Source organism: Perca fluviatilis, chromosome 9 (genome assembly GCF_010015445.1).
Source record: "Perca fluviatilis chromosome 9, GENO_Pfluv_1.0, whole genome shotgun sequence".
Taxonomy (NCBI): domain Eukaryota; kingdom Metazoa; phylum Chordata; class Actinopteri; order Perciformes; family Percidae; genus Perca; species Perca fluviatilis.
The window spans coordinates 10,246,138-10,261,147 of NC_053120.1; the positions used below are offsets into that span (position 1 = coordinate 10,246,138).

The following is a 15,010-nucleotide window of genomic DNA, read 5'->3' on the forward strand; positions in this document are numbered from 1 at the left end:
ATGATTGACAAGGGTCCAGGCCTGAGGACACCTACAGGCCAAAATTTACTTTTGGTCATAGTGCCCCCTGCTGGCAACAGGAAATGCGCCTCATATGACAAACATCATCCAATTTACCTGAAACTTATAATGTGTGGTCAACATGTGATACCGAGCCGCCCCCTATAATATGACCACGCCCACTTACTAAGGCCACGCCCCCTTTGATAACATTTGAACCGTTTAAGGTAGACCCTTGTGTGAGGTATCATTGAACTCAGCAGAGACTTCCTTCTTCATTGGTGATGGTTTGGCCCGCCCCTTACGTTTAAGCCACGCCCCCTTTTATAACTAATGACCCGTTTGATGTAGACCCTTGTGTGAGGTATCATTGAACTCAGCAGAGACTTCCTTCTTCATTGGTGATGGTTTGGCCCGCCCCCTATGTTCAAGCCACGCCCCCTTTCATACATGCTGACCCATCTAAGGTAGAGTCTTGTGTGAGGTATCATTGAACTCAACAGAGAGTTCCTTTTTCATTGGTGATAGTTTGACCCGCCCCCTAAGCTTTAGCCACGCCCCCTTTTATAACTAATGACTCGTTTGATGTAGACCCTTGTGTGAGGTATCATTGAACTCAGCAGAGAGTTCCTTCATTGGTGATGGTTTGGCCCGCCCCCTATATTTAAGCCACGCCCCCTTTTATAACTAATGACCCATTTGATGTAGACCCTTGTGTGAGATATCATTGAACTCAGCAGAGACTTCCTTTATAATTGGTGATGATTTGACCCGCCCCCTATGCTTTAGCCACGCTCCTTTTCACAGCTAATGAACCGTATGATGTAGAGTCTTGTGTGAGGTATCGTTGAACTCGGTGGGGAGTTCCCTTTTCATTGTTGACGATTTGCGGTGTCTGAGTGCCGTGCAAATGCATGGTCGCAAGCAGCGGCGTCTGCCGGTGACCCCGACGCACGCCGAGGCGCGAGGGCCTGTCCATCGCTGCTCGCAGCTTTAATTTTAGGCTGATTTGTTTTCATTCATCACAGTTTTGGAAGACCGCTCATTGTTGTTAAGCAAGTCAGTGAAAAAAATACAATATGTATTTTGTTGTTTATGTTAGAGGACTTATTGGCCTGAAATATTCAAGTGGACTGATGTTCATAAACTGGAATGGTGGTTTAACTTTCTCTAAGTTTCAAAAGCGATTTATTTAGCGTTTACTTGATTTCTCCTGTAGGTTACAATTACATATGTGTTAAAAGTGTATAAACCAGAAGGCCTGAAATGATCTGCATTATGGTTTACATTGATTTTTGGTGTCTTGTAAGCTCATATTTGTACAATGTAAAATCCAAAGCCCCCAAACCAAAACACAAGAAACAGTATAATGGACTACAGTACACACCTGTGTAACAGACCCTTTATGAAAAAATGTATTAATATGACGATCGCCGGCGGTAATTGCTACATCTCTGCTCATGTGGAAACAAATGAGTTGTTTAGTGATGGAGACCTTTCTGATCCCAGGGTCACCTGACGAGCTCTACCCATAATCCCTAAGCCAAAGGCCAACCAGGAAGGTGAAGTCAACGTTTCTCTGCTATACAAAAGATCTCGCTGACACACACACACACACACACACACACACACACACACACACACACACACACACACACACACACACACACCGGGCACAATAGACACATGAGCACACAGAGCAGCTGTTTAAACTCTCTTGACACTGAGACTGCACGGTGCTGCAAACATGGATGGAAACAAGTAAACAAATAAGCCTCAGTAAACAATACAACACGTTGGTAAACAGCCGGACAGCAGCTAAATGTACTAAATCAACTATTGTCAATAGTGATTTTGTAGCCCACTTACATGGAGGCTAAATTACAGTAATCTGACATTTTTAATATAGGAGTTTTAACTACAATGTTGGAGGGACAGTTGACCCAAATCTTAAAATAACATATTTTCCACTGCAGTAGCTGTTTCATTGGCTTAGATTTAGAGATGTGTGCTGCGCACACTTCTGTCAATGCCTCAATACAACAGAGCTGACTTTCCTTTTCAAAACGTCAACAGTAATAACTCTTTCTGTGAAAACAATGTACTGGTTACTCTAAATCATTCTCTACGTTCAGCAGAAAAGAGTTCTCAGTGAGAACTATTGCCACTGATATCTGTGGATTATCATCAACAATAACATGTTTGCCCACTGCTGTGGTATTCAGGATTTCATATGTGGAAAGTTGTGCTCCCAAGGAAGTTACTTTTGTAATCTATGTAGTGTCTATTTCTCATTACAAACATGCTGTTGAAATGTGAAAACATAAAATGTTAAACTAAAAGGGAAGAAAGCTAATTTTGTTGTTAGTCACCCCAGAAAGTGTTGTTGCTATATATATGACTGTACTGTATGAATGCCAAGCATATTCAACTTCCCATACGCAGCTTCAATTCGAAGGCTACATGGACAAAGTAGCATTGTGTAAGCCTCATGGGAGCTACAACACTATTGCTATTTTATGTGTATAATGTAGTACAAAAGTAAACTATTATTATTATATATATAAAATTTTGCAGAACTTTTAAGTAATTTTAAGACATTTCTGAAATGTTCTGCTAAAAAAAGTGAATCAGCCTAAAGACGTGGATGGAGACGTGTCTAATGTTTCTTAAACTGGTTCAGATGCCAAGATGCTCTAAGGAACATACGTCAGAACTAAATGAGCCAATGTTTTGTAAAAACACTTAAAGTGTATGTGTGTGCTCTATCTGTCTGGTTTCATCTTTCCACCCATCCTCCCTCTCTCTCTCTCTCTCTGTCTCTCTCTCACGGATTAAACATGTTTGTCAATTATCACTCCATCTTGCCTCTAGCACTCAGCACAGCTAATTGAATCATTAAACAATCGCTACTCCTCAGGGAGTGTGTGTGTGTGAATGTGTGTGAATGGTGAGAGAGAGTGTGTGTGTGTGGGGGGTGGGGGGCAAAGGGGGAGTTGTTTGCAAACACGATGATGCCCTCGGGTGCTTGCAATGCACTTGTCAGATATGTTTATTAATTTATGATGCATGCGCGCACACACACTCTCTCACTCTCTCTCTCTCTCTCACACACACACACACACACACACACACACACACACACACACACACACACACACACACACACACACACACACACACACACACAGATGGGTCCTGGCAGTTGCTGGTAGCACCATGTGTTAGTCACGGCTGGGGGGCCTCTCCTGTTCTCACATTGGCAACTGGTCGGCTTTTACTGGTGTGTGTGTGTGTGTGTGTGTGTGTGCGCGCGTGCGTGCGTGTGTGAGTTTGTCTGCTCTTTTTTTGTATGCAATCGCACCACCTCTAAAATTTGCTTAGTCTGGACACAGACACAGACAGCATTCAAAACTCTGTTAAATATATTTTTGTAAACATGTCTCTGCTGATTAAAATACACAGCATCTCAACAGAGGAGATGTATTTTTATTCTTTAGTAGAGGTCGACCGATTAATCGGCATGCACGCACACAGGCCAATTTTTTGGCTTTTTTTACATAATCGGCATCGGCCAATATCAAGCCAATTAATAGGCAAGCGCATCTGCGGGCAGCCTGGTGTTGTTGTTTTTGTGGAACACGTGTTCGACGCACGCTGCCCCTAGAGTCAATTACCAGCAGAGTGAGCAGACCTCATCCAGTGCCTAAGGAAGGAGCTGTTCCTCGGAGAAAACAGTAAGGATTAAATTCTTATAAGTCGTATATATTTAATGAAAAACGTATGACATGTTACTGCCAACTTCGCGAAAAAACATTAACAGGTGACATGACGTTCGGCTACTTTGGATATTGATAGCTGTCGTGTCATGCTGTCATGTCACAATAATTAAGCTAGAATTTTGCAATCACAGACAGTGGATCTGAGACTTTTATTATTTGTTCTGTTTGTGTGTCTATATTTGAGAGGGTTGTCAACTCAATGCAGAGAAAGAAGTTGTAGTTAAAAGAGACCACCACACCATAGGCTAGTGAAGGACTGGCTTTGCTTTGCTAGCATCGTTGCTAGGGTTGGACCAGAGTAGATCCGCTGCTAATATGGCACCTGTGCCTTAACGACCCGTATCTACCGGACCGAATAGCAACGCGGATTTCTGTACCTCATTTCGGCTCCACTGATATGCCTGCGTTGCTCTCTGATGCTCCGAAAACGAATGTTAGAATAAAAGAAACATTGCAGCATGTGACGCTAGTTAACATTACACTCGTCAGCAGCTAACGTTAGCCTACCATTAGCTAGCAGATGGATTAAACACGATTAAAATGCTGACAGCTAAACGGTGTAAAGTGTGATTTATTTCACTGTATAGGATCCAACAGCAGTATGTTAAGCAGTGTGCTGCTGCCGTTGTTTAGCTACTTGTCTGAAGAACAACACAGACGGTGCGTTGCGGTGCATTTAAAGTTGTTGTAAAATACCCTTCTGCCATGGTGGTTGTTTTTGTCATTCAACAGCAATTTACTAGTGAAATACGTTATTGTTATAAGTTATAGTTATTACATTATTATTAAATCATTTAATTTTGACCATATGGCCTAAAGTTGTTTTCCCCCCTTAATTAGGTTTTGTCCATTTGGCTTTGTCTGTCAACAAACAAACCAAAAATACATGTTTCAGGACAGTTTTTGGGAGGATGATAGAAACTTTTTAGCCTTGTATCACTTACAATGCACTGAATTATTAGCTGATTTATAAAACAAATGTTAGATTTTATATCTATACCTATCTATAAAATGAATTGAAGAAGACATTATACAAAAATACTAACTTAACCTTGTATTTTCCCCCTTTTTTAGTCATTAAGTCTGATGGCTGAAAAGAAAACCACCCCCTTATGGCAGCGCTTCACCCAGCCAACACCAAAACAAAGAAATGCTGCTGGTTGCTACTGTGTGTCAGCACTACTATTGTTAAAATGGTCAATTTATTTTATTTTTCTCAGCTGTTTGAGAAATGCTGCTGAGTGCACTAAACTTTATCTTTTAATTGAAAAGTTTAATCGACAAAGTTAAATTTCTTTCTTTCTTCTTACCCGTTTTGTTTATTTATACAATATATGTTTTTACATTATACATGTTTAATGTAAGTATACAAGTGCAGATTGGTGTTCAAGTGTTCAATAAATGTTTTTGTTGAGAAATTTTGTGTATCTTAAGTACTTATTAGTGTTAAATTTTATTTTTCAAATAGAGGTTAAAAACAAGCAAATATCGGCCAAAAATAATTGGCAGCATATATCATTTCAAAAGATCGGCATCGGCCTGAGGAAACCCATATCGGTCGACCTCTATTCTTTAGCCCTGCAGATAGAAGGAGTTGGATGAACTTTAACCTTTTTACTGTTATAGTTTCCACACGGCCCGTCTGGTCCTGGACATGTGAGATTTACCCATCCGTCCAAGCTAATGCTATCATTGATTACAGCTGATCTAAAGTATATCAAGTAGATTGGTATTACCTTTTCTGAGGTGTAAGTAAGGACCCATTATATGATTGCTGTCATCACTGATTGTGAATGTCTCAACCCGTCATTACCCATAAGCCTCATCAACTCTCGACCGACCACTCAATCAGAACTGCGTGCTTGATCCGCTCTTCAGCAGTGGTTTCACATGGTCCTTATCCCGATACTCTGCCACTGATAAAGAAGTAATGACCATGGACATTCTCTGTCAATGTCCAAAAAACTGCCTCGGAACACACTGAGTGGACACCAACTTGAGAAACGTAATACGTCTCCATAGCAGCAGGCGGCGCTAATCTGTATTGTTGCCCAAGAAATGAAAACCGGCGGCTGATTGGACGAACGCGTCACATGGGTTTGTTTTCTCTGGAAATTCAAAGTCAGACTGTCATGGCGGCCGTTCAGAATACGATCTCATATTGTACTAAAATAGTTCACTGAAACATGTTTCTGAAAACATTTTAAGCGAGAAATAGGCCACGCATTTGCTGAATCTGTCTTCATTTCAGCTCAACAAAGGTCAGTTTAAAAGATTTTCGTCAGATTTTGAGAGACTCTAGTCACCTCATTCTGCTTGCCATTTCCGGGTGAGTCCTGACTGCCCTGTCTCCAACTGAACATGTCAGGTCGGCCAAAATGAACGCCGACAGCCCCCCAGACTGACAACGGCACGGAACACACCGAACAGACTCGAGTCACCGACCTCGCCAGACTGTCCAACGGCTGATTTTCGGCCCTGTGTGTCCCAGCCTTAAGTTCACCGTTCACGAACATAACCACCATACCTGGAACACTGAACAATTTAACCATTCAATACAAGGCAATGTGAGTAAATGCCAAATATTCTACATATTTCCAACTTGAAGTAAAAAAAATCTGACATTTGCATTTAAAATATGTCCTGTGCATATCAATATTTTTATATTTATTTACAGATCGTTGTATCTGTGTGCATGTGTTACCTGACATGTGGATTTGGTTATATTTGTGTAGAGTGTTAAAATTCTATTAGCCATGTCCAATACACAAATGCTCGGCACATTGATGTAGGATTTTCCAATCGGAAAGGTTTTGTTTGTCATTTTTCCTCGAAAATATACAGAAGCTCAAAAGCATTTGATGAGACAATAAATAGGCCAATATTGACGACATGGTATGAAATATTCTAGTGTCACATGGCGTTCATTTTGGTAGCTTTTCCTTTTACTCGATTTTTCAAGGAGTTTTGCTGAATTGCATTTAATTAGACCATCTTTAAATGTCTAATAGCAAATCTAGTTAGTCTGAACTTTTAAAATGTTTAATTTCTGTCAAATTTCCTTTACATTTCTATTATTTTCTATTGCACGACAATATAAAGATTAACTTGAAGAGAGGTCCATGCTTTATGTCTACCCAGATGGAGTTCCCTCTTTCTAGTGAGACTTTTGTTATTCTTTATTCCTATATTTTTTTTGTCCTTTAGGCTACATGTAAGATCATTGAAGGTGCAGACCAACTGAATGTTGGCTCAGATTGAATTATTTTTGATCGCATAAATAAATTATAATTGTAATAATAAAAATACAATAATCTAATCTCGAAGCTCAATACTAAATCTGGATGTAGTTTCACCTTCCTACGAACATGGATGTGTGATAGTAAGCTTCCTAGCGTGAGAGAGAAATCCAGAAGGAAGCAGGATGGAAGCAGATTGACATGAAAATTACGGGGCGACAGAAATTCAGGGAGAAAAGGAGAAGCAGGCCTCCCCCCAACCCCATCTTGTGACCAATTCGTCACCGCGACAACCATCACCCCACCTTATTCTGGGATGTCCTGTAGTTATGTTCTTCAATTATGTCTCCCTCTTTAATGTCGCGGCTGCACATCCATATTTAGTCAACCGCTGCAATTTTAGCTGCCTCGTTGAAATGCAACCGTCTCACCCTGGAATCAAAGGACAGATAGAGCTTCCTCAGGCACAGAGAGAGAGAGAGAGAGAGAGAGAGAGAGAGAGAGAGATTTACATTTATTTTTATATTCTTTCAGGCTACATCTGCAATTTGAGCCACAACAGGGAGATTTTGAGCATGCCAAGCAACTTTCAAGGAAAATGGTAGGTATGGCAATTTATCCACTCTATGTGAGATATTTTATTTTTGCCTGCACTATAACCCCTGAAAATATGTATATTATTAGAAATGGACCCAGGCGACGAACAAGAGAATGAAATCTGCTGCAACAATTATGTGTAAAGTGTAAAGAGAAGGTTGAAAAGGCCGGGCGTGAATTAAAGCTTCCCTATTGTTGATCTTTTATCATAAGCTTTCTAGTAAAGTTGTGCTTTAGAAAGAGGATACAGATTTACAGCCTAATGTGTAAGAGTCAGGGGAGGTGGATCAAATAAACATGCCTGATATTGACTCAGTGTGTTTCTTACCATCACACGTTATGAGTCAATCTTAGTCCTGAGGTGGGATTGATGGGTCATTAAGGCTTAAGACCATCCTTTAAAAAGAATCGTGACATACTGCTGCTCCAGCAAATATTGACTTATGACTTATACCCAACATCTATTTTTATAAACTAAATATTTGGTGACTTATGGTACAAAGATAGGATTTGCGGGTCTAATTCATCCTTGAAGCATTTGTTGAACTTATGTTGCATGTTTACTTCACCTGCTGCAATGTCACTTTGTTTCTTTTAGCACTGAACTGACACTGGACCATTCACGTAACAGAAAAAAATCTTAAGTTACCTGTATTTGGCTGCAGTGGGTAATAACACACACACTGTGATGAAATTCCGGAATATAAAAGATGGCATCCATAATCCTTATACCACAGGAATAGTTTTCAACTATTTGTTCAATAATTAGGCCAGCATGGTTCAGGATAAATGGATGTATTGCAATAGAATTGGGTGTTTATTGAATGAAACAGTTATCAGTCCAGAACAGTTGCATCATGCACCAACACAAAAATAAAGCCCAAAATGTGATAAAGACCCCCCACACTGAGTCTTTGTAAGAGTGCAAACCAGATGTCTGCAATTTATATGGAATTTTTCTTCTTTATAACACAAAATGAACCTCTATTTGAGGTAGATTGAATAGGTTGTTTTTAAAGACTTGATCGTGTGTTCAGATTTCAGACTTTTTGAAAATTCAATTCTGACCCACAAAGTCAACCAATAAATGACTGGTGACTTCTTCACTGTAGGGCAGGAAATAAATCAAAGATTAAAGCACCAAAAATAATACAGCTAGTTAACTCGGTAAATTGGTTTCTATTGGTCTTTCTGCATTTAAGGATGTTTAATCTTGTGTTAGTTGATCAGGCACAGATTGAACTGGCGCTGCTACTAATCACAGTGTTACACCTACAGGTGTGCAGTCTGAGAAACCCCAGTGACAATGGTATTTCTTAAAATGGAGCTTTTTCTATGAGGTTTGGCTTTTTGTCCACACGCAACACTGAAAACTGATCTTTTGGAAAACTCTGGCCAGGATGAAGCTTAGAAACTCATGAGTTTTTGGCTTGCAACATCAGAGTGTACGGACTGGAGCGATTGATGCAGCATTAGCCTTCAGGTAATAGCTTTTTTCAGACTTCTGATTGGCCAACACAGCTTAAGGGTTAGGGCCAAATCTCTGCCTGTTGGTTTGACATGCTCTTGACAGCACTTTCAATGTGTTTTTGCATTTTTATTAGGACAGAGAGAGTTTTAAAACCGTGCTTGCGCATAATTAGAATTTAAAAAGAATACCTGTCTATGTGTGGACTAGGCCTAACTGTACATATTCTTTGCTTGTGTGTCTCAGAAATATCATGCATAGTCAGAAACTTGAGAATTTTAATACATATCTAAATATGGTGCAGCTGCCTCTCTCTCTCTCTCTCTCTCTCTCTCTCTCTCTCTCTCTCTCTCTCTCTCTCTCTCTCTCTCTCTCTCATACCCACACAAACACGTGGAGGTGGCCACGGGCCAAGAGAGGTGTGTAAGAAATGTGTTGCATGCTAGAAGGTAGTCCTCACAGGTGTGATAGGATGATCTTTGATGCTACGTTTACACGTGGCCGGCTATTTTCATAAACGGACATTTTAACCTCTCCGTTTTCAAAAATAACATTGTGCACAGCTGTCCGTTTTCAGAAAGGTGTTCGTTTACACGTACCCGTGTATATATGCTGTCAATGCCGTCAAGAGCACGCCAAACCTGTAGGTGGCAGTGTAACGAGAAGCTCAAGCCCACGTTAGCCAATCAGAATCCCGAAAATAGCAACAACAGCAACAAATCACTTCCTCTCTCTTCTCTTCCTCACTTCCTCGGCTGCCTAAATCTCCATTTGTGTCAGTTTACGTGCAAACGTGCAAACAAAGTTTTCCCAAATTTCCACTCTGGCCGGAGTTTTTAGAAAGACTCGTTTTCAGAGTCAAATTCCCAGTTTGCGTGTAAACAAAGGGCAAAAACGAAGGGAAATGTCTGTTTTTCAAATAACCATGTACATGTAAACAGGGCCTGAACAACACACACACACACACACACACACACACACACACACACACAAACACTAAGATTGACTAAATGGGAGAGATAAAAAGAGCGAGAGTACATACAGTAGAGGCCCAGTGCCAGAAAATCCATTTATCTTATCCAGTAAACATGTGCATGTCTTCTTAGTGTTTGTCAGACTTTTAAATGCTTTGATTTAATGTTTGACACGTCATGTTCTCAGAAATTGGCCTGAGATTAATCAAATGATCATGTTAGAGAGGACAGGGTGCTTGGATTTTCAATTAATAACTACAGTGCATTTACTATAGGGAGACTATATTACATTTCTGTTCACTTCTACTTTGCCTCTACTTCATTTAGTAGGCAATATAAATATACTAGGTTATGATGATGATTTCATCCCACCATTTCTCCACCTTTACTTCTGTGTTTTTTGTTAAGGTTAACAGCTGATTGAAGTCAGGATGTTAAAGAATAATCCAAATAATTGTTCAAATACAATTATTTGATCATAGATCAAATACATCAAGATCAAAATAAATATTTAAACTGGCTCGGTAGGTGGTTTGAGACACATTCTAGCCAGATCTCACACAGGTAAATTCCATCTCTCCAAGATGTACACCGTGTCTTTACACCAATTAAGTCAGTAAGCACTCTGTGGAAAAAGTCTCTCTGTACCCAGTAATTTTGGCAGTTGAAGTTACTGTATGCTGAAGTAACACTGAAACTAGCTGCCATGCTCCCTTTCTTTAAAAGGGAGCGACATGAATAAATATGATTCAGTAATGTGTTTGTGTCAGGTCATGTCTAGTTGTTAGCTAGACAGCTAAGACGTTACTGTTGTGACTAAACTGTTAAAGTGCAGTTACCTAACAGCTTCAGGTACATTACCACCACCCTCTTGTGTATTAAATCCCATCTAGATTTTATCTGGATACGAGACACTTGAAACTGCAAGTGTAAATGGAGCCTTAGATACCATGAGCTACCCCATCATGGTAACCTGCTCTATTTTTCGCAGAGTCACTTCACGATCAGTCACCATGCCAAAATCAGAGTGAGAATCAGGCTGACCTCTTTTTCCACTTACTTTATTTCAAGCCTTTGAGTATAATCCCTACATTTTGGCCAGGAAAGTCATACTGTATATTGTTATTTTTACATAAATACTCAAAAATGGAATCAGCTGGCATGTGAGTGGACCCACACTTGTTTTGACACAATTTCCATCCAGACTGATAAACAAGTAGATCACTTTTTAAAAAATTTTTTCTTTGTATTCTCTTTTTTTGTTGCATTTATTACATAGTTGATAGTGTAGAGATGGACATAAACCATGGGGAGTGTTAGAGTCCCTGGCTGGAGGTGAACCAGGGATGTTCGAGTTAAGCGGTATAAACCATTCGGCTATCAGGACACCCAAATTATTTCCTTCTCAACTTTTATTTCTCTTTTTCTGTTTTTGTTGTTGCTTTTATTTTTCAGATAAGAGCTTCATCTAAGACACATAACGACAATAATTTACTCCAACTGGTATAAAATCCTGGGAAAATATTTGTACCTTTTCAATTTAGATGATACAAAGTCACTTGACAGCTGGATGCAAACTAACAACTAATCAAGCCCCACACCTGCTGCGTTAGTTTGGGCGCGGGGTTGGAAACGGATACTACCGCGACATAGATGCTGGTAATTCTCCCGCCAGCTATTTTGGCAGGAAGCCAGTCTGTTTTCAGTCAGTCTGGTCTATTGTCAAACTACTCTGACGAAATATGTGGTTCTGAACCAACTTGCTGCTGCGGCCAGTTGACAAAAGCAGTTCTCATTAAAACATTTTCTGCTCAGTCATATCCATAATAACTTTAATAGCATCAGATCAAAGTAATGAGATTAACATGAACCACAGTGGTTACTTCAGAAGACACAGTCAGACAATCACATAACCTGCTTTTACAGATGGTCGGCCTGATATCAAAGGGAGTTATGTAAAAACATGTTACGATGTTTGGAGGCGAACACGCACAGAGGAAGCTGATCAATTGGTTTGCTGGCGTGCTGGAGAAAGACAACATAGCGAACCTCCTCGTTCCCTTCTTCTATGCAGCACCTGGGTCTCAAATATCAGACCTGTTTCACCTGGAAGTGCAGAGAGAGAGAAAACAAACAGTGTGTGGGTGTGTGTTTGTGAAAGAGACTTTTAGATATGCCCTAGTAGATGCAGTGTCTCATTTCTGGCAGATTTTTACTCTTGTAGTCACTTTTTAAAGCATTGTCGTATGCGCGTACAAAAAAAGGGAATTCATTTGCCCCTCTTGAGTTAGTGTCTTTTAAAATTTGTATTATTATATATCTTTTGGGCATTTTAGGCCTTTATTATGCAGGACAGCTGAAGATGTGAAAGGGGAGAGAGGGGGGGAATAACAGCAAAGGGCCGCAGGTCGAAGTTGAACCTGCGGCCGCTGCAACAGGGACTGAGCCTTTGTACATGGGGCGAACGCTCTACCAGGTGAGCTATCCAGGCTATCCATTGCTAGCTTAAAGTAATCAACTTTCAATCTTAGTCGTTCCAATAGTTTGTACATTTGGTCCATCGATTACACGGAAAATTCTTTACTTCAATATGAAAATCAACTGATAATAAATCCATCAACTTGAACAAAAAACTTGATCTTTCTTTCTTTCTTTCGTCAAAGTAATGTTATCTCAACACGGTAACACAGTTAGTGTGGAGTCATTTGAAAAGCATTGACGGATACAGTGTGTATGGTGCGTTAAGTATGATTTTCAGGCAACATAACTTAGAAATTCAACAGTGTCCGAAAGAAATGATGAAAATACATAATGATCTGCTTAGATGTTTTTACATAACTGAAATGTTTCTGTTATTACATTCGGACTATTTATGGAAACTGCCAAATATTTTTCATTCTCGCAGTTGTGTTTCTCACCGTTTAAGCTAAACTTTTACATTTTGTTTGTCATATCGTTTGACACTATCCTAAATATAAACAACTATGATTTCTTTAGCTTACTTATTCCACTGGTAACCGCTTTTGAAGTAACTTCTCATTCACTGAGCACAATACAATCCGAATCTAAAAATACTCCTGCATTGGTGCAGTCAGAGAGAATATTTTAATAGGATTATGCTTAGTACCTGATCACTGCAAACACCTGATGTTTGACTATGATGTTTGAAAAACAAATTAATTTAAAATACATATAGCAGGCCTGCCAGATCCTGCAGTGTAAGTGGCCTATCAGGCCTGCACATCTGAGCGGCTGTACAACAGAAAGACTGGAGTTTACACAAGACTTCAGTCAAAAGCATGAGTATACACACTAATGCAGTACATACAAGCATGTCCTATTGCAGGTGGTGTTGAAGACCGCGGTGGTTATTGCCCAAGAGGGAGGGGTTTGGCTCTGTGACTGACAGGCCATTAGTTATCAGGGTTTGGTCAAACGTCTTGTTGACTGACGTCAGAGTGCAGAAACGCACCTTGTACTAAATATAACCACACACACACACACACACACACACACACACACACACACACACACACACACAAATGACACTTTTGCATGCTAAAGCAACTCCATACTTTACAAACATGAACTTTGACCTTTAGCAAACACCGTACCTGTCGTCCCATCAGACACACAGAAGAGCACATGGCATTCAGAAACTGCTCTGCACCAGGGAATGTGAACGTTTTACTAGGAATGCTTATTTACAATTGGAAACAAGATCAAACTTTACATTTACATCCGGCTCATCACACTCATCAACGCATGAGAACAGGCTGCACTCATACATACTGTAGAAAATACAATTTTAACTATATAGCGCACAGTGACATGAATCAAGGTTTCAGCTGTAAATGTAATTTTTTTTTTTTTGTGTGTAAATATTGTGTACAAGGTCTCTGAGATATTGTGAAATGAAATTAATCATTCCATTTCAATCATTCAAAATCTTGACGTCTCTCCTTCAAACAAAAAGTAATCTGAAGGTGTATTTTAAGGTGCTTTGTCAAATTACTCTTTTTCTGGCAGCATTGTTGAATCATTTTTAATTTCAGCTCTATTCACTCATTGATAAACTTGAAATTTGCAATTCTAAAGACAGATGGAAGTCTTGGAACGCTGTTTACCCTTTTTCCTTTTCTTTTCTACCTATAAACACAAGAATAAAGCAAATAGTTGCTACTGTGAATGATCACTTAAATCAAATAGGACTGCTCAAATACAGAGGTAATCTGAACAGAAGAAAAAAGAAGGGCAGGTAGTCTGGGTCCAGTCTAATTGTAACTTTTGATTAACCTTAATAAATATATATATAAAAAAATATTTAAATCCCAAATGCAGGTGATTTTAGATACTCAGTTTACTCTTCTTTTTTTAAACACCTAAATATGCCATTTACTATTGAGTTTCATTCACTAAGGTTAGCATTTCTAGTGAGGTGACACGAAGTAAAGACCAAAGAGTGGAATGTCTCTGTGAATCTGCATTTCAGATATAGATTAGATTTTTTGTTATATAGCATTTTACAAATAAGAGAACGTATTACCAAAATAAGAAGCTCTACTGTCTGTGCAATACAATGTAGGTCAGAACAGCTGCCCATGTCATTTTCTATCAACAGTGCCAAGCTGTCATGCTGCGACCGAATACACCCCCGTGTTATTGGCCAGCCACAGAGAAGTTGCTCATCCTGGCTACCTTGACTTCTTCTCTTGTCAGGCGATAGTCTGTCTTCTTCTGTGGTCTTGTAGCTGTCACAATGGAGAAACTGTTTGTTAAGGGAGAAAAATACACTGAACTCTAAGACTTCTCCTCATATTAAAACAGCCGGGGAGATTTACCTTTCTGTGTGATTCACATGAAATTACACAAAACATCTTTTTTATATTCTGCTACCATTATGCTGCTGGGTAGTTTTGTTGAAGTGTAGCAACACAAGAGAGTCCAATG

The 15,010-nt window shown here is 39.6% G+C and overlaps 1 long non-coding RNA gene across 1 annotated transcript in view; it reads left to right on the plus strand.

The window, feature by feature from the left end:
- The window catches only part of LOC120565491, a 93,119-nt gene that overhangs the window by 41,998 nt on the left and 36,111 nt on the right, over window positions 1-15,010 (plus strand). Inside the window, exon 2 of the long non-coding RNA XR_005640263.1 lies at window positions 7,556-7,622. This is a non-coding gene — a long non-coding RNA (uncharacterized LOC120565491). The remainder of the gene's footprint in view (window positions 1-7,555; window positions 7,623-15,010) is intronic.